The following is a 20,929-nucleotide window of genomic DNA, read 5'->3' on the forward strand; positions in this document are numbered from 1 at the left end:
ATTTACACAACTAAGAGCAACAAAGAATAATTGCTATAGGCAAGTTTCAGGTCGTATTAGTATTTTTTTTTTTGTTTTTTTTTTGGGTACAGTTAGTGTGATATTCAGAGAGGCAATTGCAGATTAGGAAGTGTAGTGGAGACTAAATAGTTGAGTTTTTAGTCGTTTCTTGAAAATAGCGAGTGACTCTGCTGTTCTGATGCAGTTAGGGAGTTCATTCCACCAACTGGACAGATTGAGCGTGAGCGTTCGCGAAAGTGATTTCTTCCCTCTTTGGGATGGAACCACGAGGCGTCGTTCATTCACAGAACGCAAGTTTCTGGAGGGCACATAGATCTGCAGAAGTGAGAGCAGATAAGAAGGAGCAAGGCCAGAAGTCACTTTGTAGGCAAACATCATGAATTTGATGCGAGCAGCAACTGGCAGCCAGTGCAAACAGACTAGCAGCGGAGTCACATGTGCTCGTTTAGGTTCATTGAAGACCACTCGTGCTGCTGCGTTCTGGAGCAGTTGAAGAGGCTTGATAGAGTTTGCTGGAAGCCCAGCTAGTAGAGAGTTGCAGTAATCCAGTTTGGAGAGAACAAGAGCTTGACCAAGGAGTTGAGCTGCATGTTCAGATAAGAAGGGTCGGATCTTTCTGATGTTATAGAGTGCGAATCTGCACGATCGAGCAGTTCTAGAAATGTGGTCAGAGAAGTTTAGTTGGTCATCAATCGTTACTCCAAGGCTTTTCACCATTTTGGATGTAGTAATGGTTGCCCCATCCATCTGGATTGAAAAGTTATGGTGTAGAGTCGGGTTGGCAGAAACTACAAGCATTTCCGTTTTTGCGAGGTTCAGCTGAAGATGATGATCTTTCATCCAGTGTGAAATATCCAACAGGCAGGCTGAGATGCGAGCTGGAACCGAGGGATCATCAGGATGAAAAGAGAGGTATAGCTGGGTATCATCAGCATAGCAGTGGTAGGAGAATCCATGTCTCTGGATGACTGGTCCTAGAGATGATATGTAGATGGAGAAGAGAAGTGTCCCAAGAACAGAGCCTTGAGGTACCCCAGTGTTTAGATGCTGTAGGTTGGACACCTCTCCCCTCCAAGACACCCTGAATGACCTGTCAGTGAGGTAAAATCTGAACCATTGTATAATAGTGCCCGCAACGCCCCAGTGACTCGAGCGTAGATAGCAGGATCTGGTAGTTGACAGTGTCAAAAGCAGCTGACAAGTCCAGCAAAATGAGGACTGATGATTTTGAGTCTGCTTTAGCCAGTCCGAGATCCTCCACGACCGAGAGCAGGGCAGTCTCAGTTGAGTGGCCTTTCTTAAAGCCAGATTGCTTGTTGTCCATGAGATTGTTTTGAGTAAGAAAGTCCAGAACTTGATTGAACACTACTTTCTCCAGAATCTTGGCCATGAATGGAAGCAGGGAAGCAGTGAGTCAGTGTTGGTATGACTGCAGGAGAGATGGCTTGCAAGAGATGAGAGGGAATGGGATCGAGTGGACAGGTGGTTGCATGGCTAGATAGCACGAGTTTGGACACCTCAGACTCAGAGAGCTGAGAAAAAGAGGTTAGTGTGTGTGGTGTTGGTGGTGTATCTTGCGTGTTTGTTGTAGGTGCAGCAAATTGAGCACTGATTTTTGCAGTTTTGGTACAAAAGAATGTAGCAAAGTCATCAGTAGTAAGTGTGGAGGATGCGGGTGGAGGAGGAGGATAGAGGAGGGAGGAAAATGTTTTAAAAAGTAGGCGAGGATTAGTGGCATTGTTGATTTTCTGACGGAAATATGTCTGCTTTGCAGAAGTAACTTCAGCCGAGAAAGAAGACAGAAGAGTTTGGTATGTTAAGAGCTGTGCAGGATTTTTAGTTTTCCGCCAAATTCTCTCTGCAGCCCGAAGTTTTGAGCGATGCTCACAGAGAGCATCCGAGAGCCAGGGTGCAGGAGGACTGGCACGGGCTGGCCTGGATGCAAGAGGACATAATCGGTCTAGACATGATGCTAGTGTGGAGCAGAGTGTATCAGTGGCACTGTTCATATCAAGTGCAGAGAGTTTATTTTTTCATTTTATTTTATAATTTTTTTGAAGTCTACTTTTACAATTTGACACTTGCAAACCACTGCAGAGATGCTCTAACCAGCAGGCCCATGTCATATACAGTACAGATACTTAATAAATAACCTACTATAAATCAAAAGCATTAACTGATGCTATATTTTTTGTTTTGACAAGCTTTGGAGATGTAGCATAAATTCCACTTTTAAATAACAGGTCACCTTTAGCTTTAATGTTTTTTTTTATTATTATTCCAAGTTCAAATGTTACAATGTTCTAAATGAAAAGGGCATAGGAGAGATAAATGGGAATAGAACACAGCCAGGAACTATGTTTCCAACTACCGCTCCAGAAGTGTAGTTGAAAACATACAAGTTTACGATGCAGTTTGCAAATGTACATTGGAACTATGGATTTGGGAAACAACAAATCAACGGACTATGTTTGTAATGACAGAACTTGCAACCTTAGTTGGCTAACGAGGATTTTCGGAAACACACCCTAGTATAGGTGAAATTAATAAAGTAAGTTGTCTGTAGTGTGTGTGAATGAGTGTGTGTGGGTGTTTCCCAGTACCGGTTTGCAGCTAGAAGGGCATCCGCTGCATAAAACATATGCTGGAATAGTTGGTGGTTCATTCTGCTGTGGCAACCTCTGGAAAAGAGACTAGTCTGAAGGAGAATGAATGAGTTAATGTTTGTTTGTTCATATGTACTATTATATTGAAAACAAGGTGGAAATTCAGTAGATGCAGGTTTGGAAAATGAATAACTGATGTACAGTAAAGTTATAGTCATGTCACCATGACTGATGGAATTTCCATAGTCAGCTTTATAGGTACATCATGTTTCAAATTCTGCAAATACTGCAAACATGTTTTTATTTTTCTAAACTGGGTGATGATTATTTTTTAATTAGAAAGCAACAGGATCTGTGGCACTGAGCTTAAGTTGTCTCGAACCTTGGATCACTTTTTAACATCCTGCTTGCATAAAAAGGTGCATAAAAATTTTAACCTGCCCGACTCTCCACTGGGACCCCGTCCTCATCTTCGAGACCAAAGAAAGTACCTAAATTTCCATCTCTCATTAATAAATTATGTAAAAAATTCAGTAAGTTGAGATGAAGTCTTCAAATGAGTCACAAATGACTCAATGATCTTGAAGCCAGAGAACAAGCAGTCAACCGGGATGAATAATATCTCTAATAAACCACCAAATATGAAAGCAGAGGATTTTTAAAATATAGCCAGTAGTTATACATATTCCACTGGGCCTCAAACTGTGCAATTAATATTTAGATGATTAGTTTAAGAAAAATAATAACCCATGATCTGCCGGCTCTGTTGGTCTTTGGCCGCAAAGCTTGTATTGTTAAAGAATATTAATTAAGAAGACAATAAAGTGAAAGCTTTTACTTTTCTCCTCAGAACTTTTTTTTTAAAAATCAACACTGCCATCAGAGAGCTCCTCAGATGAAAAATAATTGGAGGAATTTACTGTAATTTCTTTCAGTAATGCTTTTCGCAGTTGAAAAGTCTCAGATTTAACCTATTTCGCTTCTGACAAACAAAAAATATCATTACCGACGTTTGTGTTCTGGGGTCAAATAATTAGCCCGACTTTGTACGAATGTTTGCGGATAATCAAAATAATTGGAAATGCTTGTAAAGTACTAGATTTAGGATGGACGAAGCCTCCGTTCTGATTCACTTTAATTGTATACAGTGTGTTTTAGAGTCTGTTCTGTTGGGATTACTGAGACACTGGCCTCCAGAATGACCTCTCTCTGCTAACAATCTCCTCTCTCTGCTTTCTGCCATCAGACGGAGGTGTGTGTGAGAGAGAGATGGAGTGTGTGTGTGTGTAAGAATGTGTATTGCAAGTGCTGGTGGAAGGACCAGCAGTCTCTTCTATAATGAACGGTGTGTGTGTGTGTGTGTGTGTGTGTGTGTGTGTGTGTGTGTGTGTGCATTGTTGCAGCAGCTGTCATATTGTTGGGTGTAATTGGGACCCATTGCACCATTAAGAGGGTTATGATCATTTGTGACGGTATGTAGCAACTGTCTACTTTTGACCTAGCAGACCATTACAGATGTAGAGCAGAACAGAGGGTTAATGACATTATGTGCACTCATTCAGACACACACATTACATTTTTGGTTCCTTATTCTGCTTTCCTGCATTGGTACAGGAATGATGCAGTATTCATGACACTAGCTTTTCTCGCTGAGCTGTGGATTATATTGTGCTGTAGCTTTATTTAAAAGAGAACTAGTTACATATATTGTTATATTTGAAGAAGTATCTCGGTGAAACAAATAGCAAAGGTGATGTAAATGCAGTAATGCTAATAAAGATATCTGTGGTTTTATGTAAAGGATTAATACAGAGAAATGGTATTTGTTCTTACAACTTTATGGCTTTTTTTTTTTCTCCTGACACTGCAAGAAACAAAATCCTAAGAAAATCGTAGAAGCTCTTTTTTTTTTAAAGTATTTTGAAATATCTTGAATTTGCAATTGCATAATTATGCCATTAATTAAACAATTATCTCATTAGGTTACCTATATTTTCGTTCTGAATTGCTTTCTGGTTTATTATTTTTATTAGATATTACATACTACATCAGGGGTCACCAATCTCATTCCTGGAGGTCCTGTGCCCTGCAGGGTTTAGCTCCAACTTGCCTCAACTCACCTGCCTGGGTGTTTCAAGTATATCTAGTAAGACCTAGATTAGCTTGTTCAGGTGTGTTTGATTTGGGTTGGAGCTAAATTCTACAGGACACCGGACCTCCAGGAACAAGTTTGGTGATCCCTGTACTAGATTATATTATAGATATTATATACTGAAAACAGTTGAATAAGTTGCACTTCAGTTCATGTTTATATAAGAATTCTACATCTGATAGATAATTATAAGCGGGCTATTTATTAAGAAATTAAATTTAATATTTATATTTTTTTAGGAAATTAAAAAAGTCTTTAATAATGATGATGATGATGATGATGATGATGATGATGATGATTATTATTATTATTATTATTATTATTATTATTATTATTGTTATTGTTATTATTAGTATTATTAGTATTATTATTAAGATTATGTAATAATAATAGGTAGGGTGTGGTTTATTTATTTATTTATTTTTTCTTATATTGTGCTGTAGCTTCATTTAAAAGAGAACTAGTTACATATATAGTTATATTTGGAGTTGTATCTTGGTGAAATAAATAGCAGAGTCTAATACTAATAAAGATATCTGTGGTTTTATTTAAAGGATTAATACAGAGAAATGGTATTTGTTCTTACAACTTTATGGCTTTTTCTTTCTTCTGACACTGCAAGAAACAAAATCCTAAAAAAAAAAAAATCATGCAAGCTCTTTTTTAAGTATTACTTTTTAAATATCTTGACTTTGCAATTGGTACTAGATTATATTATTGATATTATATACTGAAAAAAATAATAAGCTGCACTTCAGTTCATCTTTATGTAAGAATTCTACGTGTGATAGAGTCAAATATACAGTACATCACGTAAGAAATAATTGATGACTGGCCATCTAATTATTGAAAAAACAATGCTAAAACCTAAGGTTTTATATTCAATTCAATTCAGTTCAGCTTTATTTGTATAGCGCTTTTACAATGTAGATTGTGTCAAAGCAGCTTCACATAAATGGTCATAGTAACTGGAACAGTGTAGTTCAGTTTTTAGTGTTTAAGTTTAGTACAGTTCAGTTTAGCTCAGTTCAGTGTGATTTAATCATTACTGATTACTTTAATCAACACTGAAGAGCAAATTCATCGATGCATAGCTCAACCAATCCTGAACCATGCGAGCCAGTGGCGCTATGTTTATAGCTATGTGACGCTATGTTTATAGCGTCACAACATTGATTATACATTATTTTTGCAATAATTAATCATTTAAAATCAATTGAATGTATTTTCAGTTCAATAATAAATCATTCAGCATATCAATATGGAACTGTATTTCCTACTTTAGTTGTGTGTTTCACTTTAAAATGTTCATCACCCAATTACAATCAATTATTTAACAGCCCCCTAGTACAAAGTAAAATAAATTGCATGCAAATGTCAATATACATGCAGCTAAATATGACTGTATGTTAGGTGCTCCTTGTTATGTTTGTTTCATACGCTTACTATAATAATTTTGGTTAATTATGGATAATTACACTTAGTAATTAAAGCTGATTTGAATTTTATCACTAAATTGATAGGACATTATTAGTAGTTATCAAATGATAGATATGGGCCAGTAGGGGCCTTCTGTGCCTACCACATGGTTCAGGTCACATACAGTTCAGGTTGCGGCTGGAAGTTATCAAGAATTATTTATATTATATATTAAATTTCCCTTTAATTGTTTTGTATTAACATCTAACCCTACTCCACCACTAAAGTCAACCGTCACAGTAGTGTAAAAGAGACCTGGATCTGGATTCTTCTCTATTAGTATAGCTAATTAACCACAATAATTGCTCATATTATTTATTAAATTTATCATTACTTATATTTTGTTAACATCTACCTATACCCCAACCCTTAACCCAACTGTCACAGTAATGTAAAAACAGATTTGGAGTCTTGTCTATAAGTATAGCTAATTAACCGCAATAATTATTTATATTATTTATAAAATTTCCCATTTTTTTGTATTTTATTAATGCCTACCCCTACCCCAAACCTAAACCAACTGTCACAGTAATGCAAAACCAGATCTGGATTTGGAGTCTTGTCTATAAGTATAGCTGATTAACCACAATAATAATTTATATTATTTATTACATTTCCCATTTATTGTATTTTATTAATGTCTACATCTACCCCAAACCTAAACCTAATCATCACGGTAATGTAAAAACAGATCTAGATCTAGAGTCTTCTCTATTAGTAAAGCTGATTAGGCATGTGGATGGCTATTTAATTGAGTGATAACATTCGAATCAGGTGGTAAGTAGCTCTAACCATGTAGTAAGTCCATTTAATTATTATTACTCAAAAGTCAAATTAATATTTACACTGTATCAGAGATACCTTAAAATAAAGTGTACTTAAAAGCATTGTCTTCTTAGACTGTCAAGATTTAATATGTAAAATTAACAATATTTAAAGGTTCCATCGATGTAACAATGACCTATTTAGATTAGATATTTCCTTTAAGCATGTTACATTTATCTCATGGTTATGTACTGTAAGAATATGTCATGGAGAGAAAAAAAATTGTGGGTGATAATCAAAAAAACGTGTGCAAAATATTCTAAAATGTCACATACAGACCTCAACACTAATACATTAAATATATATAAAACAATTTTTTAAGTAGGTAAATAAATGTATTTCCTGAAAAGACAACATGCAATGGAATGTGACTACAAAATCAACAACAGGAATGTAAATAAAGCCAGTAAGTAGTCAAACAATTCATCCATATTTATTATTTATGCAATAGTGCGTGCTGGGAAGAAGTGAACGTTACTGAATCCAAGGTCATCTGAAATTTCTTTGCTAGCTATTAAATGTTGTATTAAACAGTATAATAGTAAATGTTTTAACAGCTCTGGGTTTCTGTTGGAGAGCTTATTTTTTTTTCTGCTCAAGTAAAGAGTTTGGGAGGGCTTTTTTAGTAGTTAAGCTAGGGCAAATGTTAGTGCTAATGGAGAACTTTCCCAAGTATTTTAAACCACTTTGGTTTAAACAAGAAAACAAAAGAAAGCAATGCAAAAAATTAAATCTATCCTGGCTAAAGGAAAAACAAACGTATGCTAGTAACCTTACTAGCATATAGGTTTTTTCAATGGTTTTGACAAACTGGTTGTTTGTTAAACTTCCAGAAGGCACAGCACGTCAACACGATGTCAGATTGACCAGCTAGGCTCATTCTCTAAACGTACCTCTATATACATTTCTGGAGAGCGCCAAATATGTCACAGGAGCTATGTTTTTTTGCAGTTTTGTTTTTGCAAATCCACCAGAGGCTGCTGTGAATCCTTTTTGAGAACTCAATTTTTTCTTGTGAGTGCCATTCGCACCTGCTCTTCTTGTGCAAATCCACCAGAGGCCGCTGTTGATTGACTGTTTGACTGACTGAATGACTGACTGATCAACTGACCCACCCACTTCTTTCCCTAAACCCAACCAATAGTATTTTCAAAAGCAATTATTGACCCGCCCGCCCACTTTCCTAAACCTAACCAACAATTTTAAAAAGCAAGTCAGGAAAAGAAAAGCCCTCACCTGATTTTTACCACAATTTCAGATTTTACCACATTCTCAACCTGTTATTTATTTGTTTTGCATTTTGTTTTCTGTCTTACCCACTTTCTGGAATTGTTCTTCACCAGACTCAAACCCCATCGTGGTCAATTCCTCTATGCGTCTCAAGTTTGTCGACGTACATGTTGAGTTAACTGGACAAACTGGTTACACTGGGAAAGCTGTCCATACAGAGGTAAGGGGTCAGCTGGTATGTGCAAAAGTAACAGCGTTATACTTCCCCATAGCGTTCATTTTAAAAATGAAATGCAGCCATATGTAGCTCTGGCTACATAATTTGCGATCTCCAGAAATGTAAGTAGGGCTACGTTTTCAGAATGAGCCTATATTGCAGATTGACCCCAATGTACCCTAACATTGGGAAGTTGCATTCTGTTTAGAAATGAAAATTGGGTTGATGTCAGAACCCAACATCAGGCTGACGTCAATGTTCAATGTTCAACCTAAAATCAATCAAATATCAACGTCTAAAGATGCTACAGCTTCACGTTGTGTGAACGTAACCATTATGACGTCTATCAGACGTTGAATTTTGGTTGACATACCTGACAAAAAATGTCACTATTTGACATCAATGTGACGTTGGTTTGAGATGTTGGCCTGACGTTGGATTTTGGTCACTTTCCAACATAATTTTCATCACTTGACATCACAACATAAACCTAATCTAAGATTAACATCTTATGAAGTTGTGTGCCTGCTGGGATGTTTCTTGCTGGCAAGTTGTTTAAATTTATTGCTGGTCATGAGCTGGCTTAAGTTACAATAATCCTTTGCTGGTCATTTGACAGACAAGAACCAGCTCATGACAAGCAAGAACCAGTTTAAAACAGCAGTCATGTCAAAATCAGCATATGCTGTTTTTTTGTAACTGGAATTAAATGGATAGTCCACTCAAAAAGAAATTAATGTCCTCTTGTTTTATTTTCTTCATTTAAACACAACATACATATTTTGAAGAATGGTGGAAAACAGCTTTATTTTCATAGTATTTTATTTTTTGCTCAAAAGAAAAAATACTAGATCTAGAACCACTGGTGAGTATATTTTCTTATTTGGAATGAACCATCCTTTAAATTCAACTCACCTTGTTTGTTCAAATCCAAGTATATCAGGAAACCCGCATTTGAACTTAAAATCTAAAACATCCCGCACTCTCAAGTAAATAATCAACATAATCTTTGGCCGTCTCTTTCATCATTATTTATTAGATCCAAAAAAAATTTGCTGTGTACCCTCTGCACGCTCTCTGTCCAAAAATTCACTTCTCTTCTATTTATCTCCTCCATTAATCATTTCTCTTTATTGGATTCCCTCTCATCCGCTCTCTTTTTAAACTAAATAATCCCAACCACTTCACACAAACAATTTAATCTGCGCCTGGGTGAGAATCGTGTTTGTCATGCCAAAGGCGCAGTCATCCCTCATTTTCCAATCGGTCGTGGTGTTAGTAATGAATGTTCCTGAGCTGGACCAACTGCTCGTAAATTAACACACAGCGCTCTGTTGCTCGCAGCGTTACCACTATACTTTTGGTAAAATGGAGCTGTGGAAATGGCAGGCGGCACATGAAGTATTAGGAAAGGCTGTGGTGTGAAGGGGTCGGTGGGATGAGAGAATCTAAGTGCTACAAGCTAGAAGCCACTGCACTGGAAAATAGCTGCGAAACAACCCCCAGAAACAGCTAAGAGCTTGTGAGGGGGGGAAAGATGGTCTTAGGGGACTGGAAGCGAGAGCATTTCCTAAATGTGAGGATTTAGGACCTGTGAGGTGAGCTTGGCCCAGCACTGAACTCAATATAACCTGGTTTTTACCTCATATGTGTCGCTGGGATGAGATTAGAGAGCTGGAAATTTGTAAATGGCTTCATGTTGGGTGCATAACTGTTTTTCCTGGGAGAGATCATTTGAGAAGGAATGGCTGGTCTCTATTGATTGAATATCTGAGAACGTCTTGTGGCTTTGTCTGTATGGAGAGTCCCAGAGGTAAAGATTTCCCTTAAAGCCGACAGTCGCTGGAATCTTTAGTCACTAGATTGGGTTCATAAGTCAATTTGTTTGTCATTTAGTGTAGCTCGAAAGAGACAAATCTATCAGCCAAAGGCGTGAAATTAGAGACAGATCAGGAGGTTGTTTTGGTATCTTCACACTTGCTTTGCGTGTCTGTGCATTAGATATTCTTTTTCCTCAAGCTTGAACTCAAGGATTCGGATGCTTTTTTGGAGGGCAAATTTCACGTGACAGCTGCGGGATGGTGAGGGAAATGTAGTCGATGGAATTCATGAAATTTGCATGCCTTTTTTTTTGTCCTTGAAGGCATAAGTGCTGTGTTATATCATGTTTTACAGCAGATATAAATACTTTATTTCGGAATATACAATTTGAAATAAAAATAGAATTCAGGCTAGTATGCCTGCATAATCAAAACCACCTTTTGTTTAATTGTTCTGATCTTTATTACATTATATTATATTATATTATATTATATTATATTATATTATATTATATTATATTATATTATATTATAGGTCAGCTGGCATTTTTGTGTGGAGTTTGCATGTTCTCTTCTTGTTCGCGTGGGTTTCCTCGGAGTGGTCCGATTTCCGGCACAGTCCAAAGGCATGTGTTATGAGTGAATTGAATAAGCTAAATTGGCTGAAGTGTACGTGTTTGAAAGAGTGTGTATGGGTGTTCTTCAGTGTTGTGTTGCGGCTGGGAGGGCATCTGCTGTGTAAAACATTTGCTGAATAAGTTGGCAGTTCATTCCACTGTGGCGACCTCTCATTAATAAAGGGACTAAGCTGAGAAGAAAAGGAATTAATAAATATTATATTTTTACGTCTTTTAAACCAAAAAGTCAAAACCAATGTAGTTATGAATGATTGAATTAAAAAAATAATAATTTAGGGTATTTTCACACCTGCCGTATTTAGTTTGGTTAAATCGCACTAGAGTTTGTTTTCCCTCTTTCCCTCTTTGGGCAGGTGTGAACTTGAACTTGAGTGCATGCCAAAAGCAGACCAAAAAAAAAAACATATCGAGAACTTCTTGAAGAAGTGGTCTCAGAATGCTTTCAAACAAACTCTGTATCTGTTTCTTTGTGGTGAGGATATGATCCGAACTAAAACAGACCCAGCCGCAAAAAGTACTGCACCTTTTTGAACTCATCCAGCTGCTGTATTCCGATGCGATGTCCCATCTAATGGAGTGTGGAGAAAATATTTTTGACAGTGCTTTACCAATTTTAAACAGAGAGAGAGAGAGAGAGAGAGAGAGAAAACATTACCTGATGGATTGTTGGTAATATTTCCAGAAGATGTCCATGTCGCAATTTAGCAAAATTAATTAAAACTTTGTTTTTCAGCCACAGTCGTGCTTCATTCTCGAAATGTATAGTTTGTCTAAAGTGATGTATACAAACTATATAGTACACTATGAACAGGTATACAATCAGCCAGCGCAGTCATCCCTTTATAGTAAAAAGCAACATTTTGCTGGTTTGTTTACTTGTGAGAGTTCCATTGGCATTTTCCCGCAAACTAATTCTGACCAATTGGAAAGCAGTTTAGGAAATACGTTCAATATCATCTGGCCAATGAGTGATGTAGATTTTGTCACATGACTGCATTTTGTTTTTTTTTTTTCAGCTGGTTTGGACCAAAGCAATCAGTGTGGTGTGAAAAGGATCCAAAAACGGCAGAAAAATGCTACAATGTATCATTTGTTGCCCTTGGCCCAGACCAAATGAACCGAACCACAGATGTGAAAGCATCCTTATTTATGCATTTAATTTATATTATGTTATATAACACATCAAATATCTGCTTGCAACACTCAAAATTAGTGTCACAACATTAATTATATATGATGAGTCACATTAAATTACATTATGACATGTGGCGTAACTGACATAACCTTGTTGTTGTTGTTGTTGTTGTTGTTAAACGGTTTTGGTCTGCAACATCAGAAATAAATGCCATGGCATTGCATCACATTGCATTATTAATGTTATGCTATATTGTATGACATATTGGCAAACAATTCTTTTTTTTAATTTTTATTTTTCGCATATGTGCTGTGTTCTTGTATGGCGGTCTCTCTCACCTCCTCTGAGGAAACACCCCTGTATCATTTTGTAGTTGTGCAGTTGTGGACTTGCACCATGACAAGGTCACCGTTTGATTTTATTCAAGACTGTTCACATCCTCTCTCTACTCAAAACAACGGTAGTGGCCGAACCTGGCCTGAGGGACACAGCTTGCGTTCATTACAAGTTTATTGCAGCTGATGTTTTTTCTTTTTTTCTTTTCTGCTCATTTGGCCTGCTGGCAAGTCTTCTCTGTCCATCCATCCATCCGCCCAAATGCCCTGCGGGGATGGTCATTAAGGACATCACAATGTCCATCTCTAAGACGCCTGTCTTCATCAGATGCTGGGTGGTTATGTTCCTCTTCTGCCTGAGGGGACACACGGTGGGAAAGGCATCTCGGATCCTGAGTCCTGACACTTGTATTTCATAATGAGGTTTAAGAGTGACTGTCCCTGTGTAAGCATTTGGCTGGAGTATGTTATGCCTGTGGTGATCTTAGCCAGGGAGATGGTTTTATGTCCTGCACCACAGATTCAAATCATGCTCATTTATTATGTTTAATATGCTGTACTCATTCTGGAATATTTCCTAAGAGGATGCTAAATTCTTGCCTTGATAGATGTGTAAGTGGGTAGAATGTAAATGGGTAAATATATGGATGGATGGATAGATAGATATAAAGTTGGTCTTAATATTTTCTAAATGCAAATTCTTTCCAAGAATGTGTTTGTGAATGGTTAGGTAAATGTGTCAGTAGGGAGATGGGATGAATAGAGAGGGTGATATATAAATAGCTAGGTGAATAGATAGATAGCTAGATGAATGGGTTGGCTTGGCAGACACTTTTCTTTGAAATGCAGGATGTTTGTCAATCATAGATAAACATAGTTTTATATAACAGAAGGAGGAAGAAGTCATACCATTTTATAATATCCAATACAGTAAAAAAGGGTTAGGCCAATTAGCGTTGCATATATTTTGCTCTTATAAAATACCCAGGCTAGCATAAATACCAATATATTGCCACGTGCATGTGTTTATGTTTGATCAACTTATCCGTTCCTATCTGCCATGATCACCAGTGATCTAGCCTATGCTACATATCTGCCAATTTAATGAACTACAACTCCCATCATGCACCTCACACACCAGTTACTGATTCCTCCTCATTACACACACACAGCTGGAAGCTCCTGATGGACTAATCAGATGGACCATAAAAACAGCATGCATACACACACTCTCTCACACACTCTCTCTCTCTCTCACACACACACACACACACACACACACACACACACACACACACACATATATCTTTGCTTAGTGTTCCGTAAAGAGTGTCAGGGACAACTGGTGGGGATCCACATGCAGCTTTATTAAACAGAATAGTCAAGCAGGTAATGGTCAAAACTGGAGCAAACTGGAGCATTGAGGTAGTGGTGGGCAAAGTGGGGCTACATTAAACACTGAAACAGTCAAAGCAAAGCAAATCTTCACAAATAAACAGTTAGGAATTAAACCAGAGTTTGTAGAGTTGAGGTTTTAAGTGATTTATTGAAGCGGTGAGAGTTTTAGACTAACATGCAAAGATAATGGGTTCGAATCCAGGCTTATTCAGCTATGTTTTTAATGCTCTGATCTTGTAACATGTTTTGTTTTAACATTAGTCTGACATCTGAATGAACACTTTGTGAATAAATATGTCTTGTTTTGGTCATGAAAAATTTACTTAATTATTAAAATACATCAAGTCATTATTGCAGATGCTTTATACAAGTCATAATTTGAAATCTGGGCATTTATAACACAGTTACTCTGTGCAAACACTTAGTCCACTAGGGTACATGAGATAGAGTTTTTTTTTTTTTTTTTGACTGTCAGTCAAATGAAGATTCGCCAGGTCTCAAAACACTTCAGAAATAACCAATGTTTTGAATTACTTTAGTCACAGGACCTGGGTGTTTTAAATCCTCTTAATCACATTACCTGGGTCTTTTAAATCCTCTAAGTCATGTGATCTGGATGTTTTGAATCACCTTAATCACATTACCTGGGTGTTTTAAATCACCTAAGTCACATGATCTGGGTGTTTCGGATTATGCTTCAGTGCAGTGTTTCGAAACACTTGCAATTCATGATCTTGACACTGCATCGAATCATCTGTTTTAAGTCAGCCATCCCTACATACGATAATCAAAAGCGTAATCAAAGAACAGTGAAAGGTCAGAACAGCCGACAAAACAACATTAAACAATAAACAAACAAAGGTCAAAAACATGGTAGACAGAACAGGAAAACACTTTGAAATGCTCTCGTACAGATAAACAAGACTCAGCAAAGAGTGTGTGTATATGAGGTGTCTTTATAGTCCTGGAAATCGATCCTTATGAGATTTAGCTGTGGGATTGTAATCAGGGGGAATCAGGAACTGGTGTGTGAGGCACAGGATGGGAGTTGTAGTTTGTTAAATAGGCTGATCGTGACACTATAATCTTCATTCTCTTTATTCTATCTTTATTTTGCTCTGCCGCACTGCTAGCTGATGTCTTTTCTTCTGTAATCTAAATGTAGAGTTTATGTGAGAAGGTCCCCTCTAGCATCCAGTAAGAATGAAACAGAAATAACATTACAATGTGTGACCACAACACAATTTCAGAGGTCTTGAACTCTGCTCCTGGGGACCCACCGTCATGCAAAATTTATTTCCAACCAGCTTCAGCACATCTGCTTATGCATTTTATATCATCCTAAAAAGAAGTTCAGCTGCCTTAGTGTGTTACAGTGAGATACAGTAATTTTTATTTTGTTATAGTTTATTATAATGTTACTAATTATATAATCAGTAATATCATTGTTCAATTAAATGATTGCAAAGTGGCAATCAAGTAGAAATATATGGAGGGATAGGTAAGTAAATGGGCAAACAGATGGATAGATAGATTTAGAGATGAATAGTTGAATAAAAATATAGATGGAAAGACAGATACATAAGAAAGAAGCTTAAATACTGTAGATTTGTAGATAGGTAAACAAATTAATATCTAAAAAAATCAATTAAAACTATGTAGATAGATCAGTAGAAATCAAGATAGATGAGTTGATTGTATGGAAGATGGGTACATAATAAAGATGCATGGCTGGCTATATAGATATGCAGACATACTGTATTGATTGATAGATTTACAGACAGTAAATGGGTAGCTAGATAATTAGATAATTTAATTTACTGTCTATCAAATAGTTCACTGCATGCAAATATTATGAACTATAGGATGATACTTTTTTCTCTAATAAGCTTGGCACATTTGGCATACTGAGCAGAATTGAAAAATTGTGTTCTGAGCAAATATTCATCAAACTCGTAATGGCAGATAAACAGAGAATATATTAAACTTAGGTTTTGTAAATACTGCCCTGTCTTACCAACAAAGAGAAATCTTGTTCTAGTCAACAACAAATAGGAATATCAAAGGCCCAGGCTCTCTTGAGCTTAATGAGATTGATTTTCAAAGGGATGCATATATCAGTGTATTAAAATCACCTGACCATAGCAGATATGTCCCTCACATATCTTTTATCTCAAGAGCTTTCTGCAGGAAAACCAAGAGGCGCTGCTTAGTATTTAAATACTCTGAACGCTTCATGCAAGTTCTCAGTTACAATCATTCTGTACGCCACTGATAAGCTGCCAAGCTCAAAGATTTCCACATCTTCATACTTTGCCATTTCAACGCACAGTGTGACACTTCAAACATACTTATTAATCAGAATTTCATTATGTCATGCATGAACATGATACTTCATATTTACATATTTTTGAACACAAGCAGAGAGGAGGGAAATGAAGCCTGACACGACGCAATAGTACAGGCACATGCTTGTGGTTTTGTTGATTTATTTTGGGATATTGTTCAAAAATATATATACATACTTTTAATAAAAAACAAAACAGTTTTTCATCTAGATCTGAGAGACGAGCATGATTGTTTTATGCACTTTAATATAATTCATTTTAACAGCATTTGTTTTACATCTCAAGTGCATGTCAAGTACAATTTTAATAGTAGATTAATAGTAGATAGATAGACAGACGGACGGATGGACCATGGATGGATGGATGGATGGAGGGCTGATGACTAAATAAGGTAGAATTTTAGATGGATAGATAGATAGATAGATAGATAGATAGATAGATAGATAGATAGATAGATAGATAGATAGATAGATAGATAGATAGATAGATAGATGGATGGATGGATGGATGGATGGATGGATGGATGGATGGATGGATGGATGGATGGATGGATGGATGGAGGGCTGATGACTAGATGGGGTAGAATTTTAGATTCTACAGATTCATTGATTGAAAGATAGAGGCATGGTTGGTCGAAGGATATATACAGTACATGGATGGATAGATAGATATATTAATAGATGGTAGAGGGCCAAATTTATGGGTTGATAGATAGAGAGTTGATTGGTAGAATGATGGATGAATAAATGGATGAATGAACAAATGAACAAACAAAAATAATAAATAGGTGGATGTCATGGAAAGATTAATACAGTAGATGGTAGAAGGACAAATAGACAAATAGAAGAATTGTAAAAAAAAAGTAAAAGGATAGATTGATGTATAGGTTAATAGATATGGGGCATGTTTATGGACTGGTAGATAGAGTGATGGTAAAAGGATGTATGAGTGGATGGATGGCTAAATAGAGACACCAATGTTTGGATGGGGTAGAATCATGATAAGATGAATATTGGGTAGATTGATAAGTAGACGGAAGGATAGATGGAAAGCTATCAATAGCTAGCATGGACATATATATATATATATATATATATATATATATATATATATATATATATATATATATATATATATATATATATATATAGGGGTAATTGGGCAGATATGTACTGTAGATGGATATATAGATGGGTAGATGAATGAATACTGAGGTGGATGGTGGATGGATGGATTGGTACTGTATGCTAGTAAGTTGATTAAAAGATGGAAAGGTGGAGATAGAGGGACAGAGTTAGAGCATTTCTTAAAGAGCATAATTTTATGAATAGGCCTGAATATGTCAAATAAAATGTGTGCAGTACGGATTAATCGCATTTGATTTACATTTAAAATGCATCAAAAGAGTGTTATTTATTTATTGATTTATTTAGGTTTGTTGCATTTGATACTGTTTCTCTACCTCAACTCGATGTGTTTTGATGAGTTGCAGGAGGTTTGTCTGTGCAGTTAATTGACTTTAATAAGGTGTAACTCCTTGAATTGATCACACACTCTCTGAAACACTTCATGTCTTTCTCACTAGGCTTCAACATCCACCCTGCTGTGTAACTCCACTACACTGCCTGTGTCCCAAAATCACCTCCGAATGCTTCTCCTCCATTTATCTCCTTCATTAATCATTCCTCTTTATTGGATTCTCTCTCATCCTCTTCCTTTTTAAACTAAATAATCCCAACCACTTCAAGCAAAGCACTTGTGGCTGGATGAAAATTGTGTGTGCCAGCCCAATGATATAGTCATGCACTTTTTTGTGTTTTGGTGTTTACTATTAATGCTCATTTATTGCAACATGTTTGTGTATGTGGAAACAGAATTATGCACTTCACTTTGGTTGTGTGAAGGTGTGTGATTTTACGTATCTATTTATTAATTTTTTTGCATTATAAATGGGTTGAAAGATAGGTTTTTCTTGGGGTTAGAAAAACAAATCTTCAGCAGCAGCAGTTTGATCTTTGCTGAAATCATTTATTCAGCTTTTTCTTTATTTTTGTTATAAATGCCTTCAAGCGATCTGCCCTTTCCTACCTTACAATCTTAAAATTAAAAGGTTCTTTATTTTAAATCATTCAAAGTTTTTTGAGGTCTCAAACACCTTTTAGTAAACCGGTTAAAAATCCATTAATTGCTAAGAAAATGAAAGATTTATTTTAAAGAATGTAGATAGTGTTAACATTGCCCTGTGCAAGTATCTAAAGTCACTGGAAGTTATTTGTTTTAAATGGAATTTGTTTTTAAAAACAGGGTAAAAGTGACTTACAGAGTGACCTTTTTTGATTGCTTATAATTTACATTAGGGCTGCATGATATTGGAAAAATTATTGCATATATGGAAAAAATATTGCAATATTTAATATTTCTGCGGTACATATTGTAAGATGAATATGAAGAGTTCAGATGCAAAACCCTGTAAATCCATCAGACCTCTTTTTTTGTAAATGAGCATTTTCTATCAGTCTCCTAAAATTATGTTTACACTGTAAAAACGCCAACTTTCAAAAAGTCCTCTGAACAAAGATTAATAAGTTAACTGAATTTAAATATTTTCATTTGAAATGCTGACAAATAATAGTTAGTTTGTTCAACAAATATGGTGCTTCAATGTGAAAAACGTACAATATTTCGTTGAACTAATACAAAATTCTTAGTTTTGCGTTGATGCGTGCCCTTCTTGTTGGCGCATGCGCCTTATAAGCTTATGGCGCATGCGCAATTTACTTCCATAGGTCACTGCAGGGGGTACCTGTCTCGTGCGCGCGACAAAACGAACCATCTTTCTTTCTGCGGAGCTACGTGTCAATCGTTTTCATAATCGATTGTATATAATTGTATACATGTTTTTTGTGCGATGTGCTACCCATCTGACTGCCCGATCTATTTTACCAGTGTATTAATGATGTGAGAGACCGTGATAGAGCGGTTAAGAGCAGGCCAACGACGTTTCTGCTAAATAATAGTAGTGATAGTGAAATGAAGCTCTCTGAACCAGTGAAGCACTCGACTCAATTGTATCGGAAAAAGGTTCGTTACTCGAAGCTTTCTAAATCAGAGCTCGATGAGGACCTCTTCTGGTAAAAGTGTGGGAAAGCACTGTGTTGCCATAATGTCAAATGTTCACAACTGACCAACTCATTCATGTAGTAATACAAAAACAGCAATATAAACAAATTACTCAATTACTGTAGTTTTTACACAAGATATATTACATTACACAACTGATGATTGTAGTAAAATCCAAGGTATTCAAAAGTTTATCATAATACAATTAGTCCCGCTCCAAGCAGGAATCGAACCAGCGATTCCTAATTGGGAGGCTAGTGCTCTAGGAGGACGCTATATGAACGATACTTCAGGGTTGCATTCACCAGATGCTCTCTGTCAAACACAATACTACGATATGCGGTGGTTTTCTTTAAAGATAGTCATAAAAAATACGCTAATACACTTTAGTATTGTTCAAAACCTTTTTACTAAAAATACTATTGTAGTTTAGTTTAATTACTGGTGTTTGGGACTGGTGCAGTGCTTTGAAACAAATGTATGTAATAGACGCCAATTCTCTAGCTATACACTTTACTATGAGGGTGTTTAAACCTTTGAATCAAAATTCGAAGCAGTCACGTGGGTAAAGGCGAAAATGAAGCTTCGGACGTCACTGATCACGTGATGATGGCAAAACGAATCAAGCTCCGGTACACTGCTTCACTGCGAGATGTATCGTTTTTTTGATACATGCTTAGAAGCCTCGGCGCACGTCACATCACTAAATCATAGGTATGTATGTCTTTTTTGTTGTCATCTAACGTTATATTATTTGATATGTTGGCTTTGATGTGCGCGTGTATCCTAATACGGAACTATTTGTTATAATTTAGCCGTGAGTTACTTGTTTCGTGCACTTGGTTTTGTCTATTTACATCAATAAAAGTTGTGAGTGAATGTATTTGAAACAAATAGCGATTTCAATCGAGTCATTTGCTTTAATAACTCACGATAAATACAATGAGTATCATATAACATACCAGATCAGGTATCCAAGTCAAATTTCCTTGCTAAAACGAATATAACATTATGTCCTGTTTATCTAGATTGCTGTCAGCATTGCGCACATCATAACCTTTTTTCCCTTCGAACCAGAGCCAGTGGAACAAACGGTGACGTGTTTAACTGTGTAATTTGTGTGAAAATCGTGTGATTTTCATGTAATTCATTGCTTGATTTGCTTGTATATTAGTTAGCTCGACTAAATGTCTATCATATTCAGACCAACTTGCTTTAACAGTCAGCTAGCTTTTATTTACATAAAAAATATAAAGGGCTAAATATATATTTTTCTTTCTTTTTGCTCAAAAGGACTGAAATATTGACAATGACATAATTCAATGCAAGATTTCCTTGAGGAGGTGAGACTTGCTATCATCAGTGAAATTTGACGGTCATTCACCAGCAGATGCAAGAAACCTTTTCTCTTTGCCCAAAAGAAGTTGTTGAGATTTAGCCAGGAAGAAATTAGAGATAACCTGGACTTTAAGGAAGAGGTAAGTCACTATATTGCAATTGCTTTGGTTTCATTCAAGGTAGTAATGATAATGCTAAAAATAACAAACAACATTATTATTATAGGTAATTCAAAATACATCTGTATTCAGCATTTGAACATTTAAA

This window comes from Danio rerio, chromosome 11, assembly GCF_052040795.2.
Source record: "Danio rerio strain M-AB ecotype USA chromosome 11, GRCz13ab, whole genome shotgun sequence".
Taxonomy (NCBI): domain Eukaryota; kingdom Metazoa; phylum Chordata; class Actinopteri; order Cypriniformes; family Danionidae; genus Danio; species Danio rerio.